The 443-nt window shown below is 24.4% G+C and overlaps 1 protein-coding gene across 1 annotated transcript in view; it reads right to left on the bottom strand.

Moving 5' to 3' along the window:
- Window positions 1–443, bottom strand: part of LOC107729787 (uncharacterized) — a 17,601-nt gene that overhangs the window by 16,240 nt on the left and 918 nt on the right. The gene's annotated exons all lie outside the window — the stretch shown is intronic.

The following is a 443-nucleotide window of genomic DNA, read 5'->3' as shown; positions in this document are numbered from 1 at the left end:
ACATTTATATATTATGATTTGTATCTATATATTCAGACTTATAACTATATATTCAGATTCACATTTATATAGTCAGATTTATAACTGCATATTCACAACTTACATTTATATTTTCAGATTTATAACTCTATATTCTGATTTACTTCTATATATTCAGACTTACAACTATATATTCAGACTTATAACTATATATTTAGGTTTACTTCTATATATTCACAATTTTACATTTATATATTCTAATTTTATATAATTATTTTGTGTTAGGCCCTTAATTATATATATATATATATATTAGGGCTGTCATCGTTAACGCGTTAATGCATGCGATTAATTTTACAACCCTTAACGCGTTAAAATAATTTAACGCAATTAACGCAAAATTACAGAAGCACAATTTCTATTCTAACCCTTTAACCCAATTTTGCTACTCTGCTTGCGATTAG

This window comes from Sinocyclocheilus rhinocerous, unplaced genomic scaffold (genome assembly GCF_001515625.1).
Source record: "Sinocyclocheilus rhinocerous isolate Xijiao unplaced genomic scaffold, SAMN03320098_v1.1 scaffold4384, whole genome shotgun sequence".
Taxonomy (NCBI): domain Eukaryota; kingdom Metazoa; phylum Chordata; class Actinopteri; order Cypriniformes; family Cyprinidae; genus Sinocyclocheilus; species Sinocyclocheilus rhinocerous.
The sequence above is the reverse complement of the archived record's forward strand: the minus strand, read 5'-3'. Positions and strand labels throughout refer to the sequence as shown.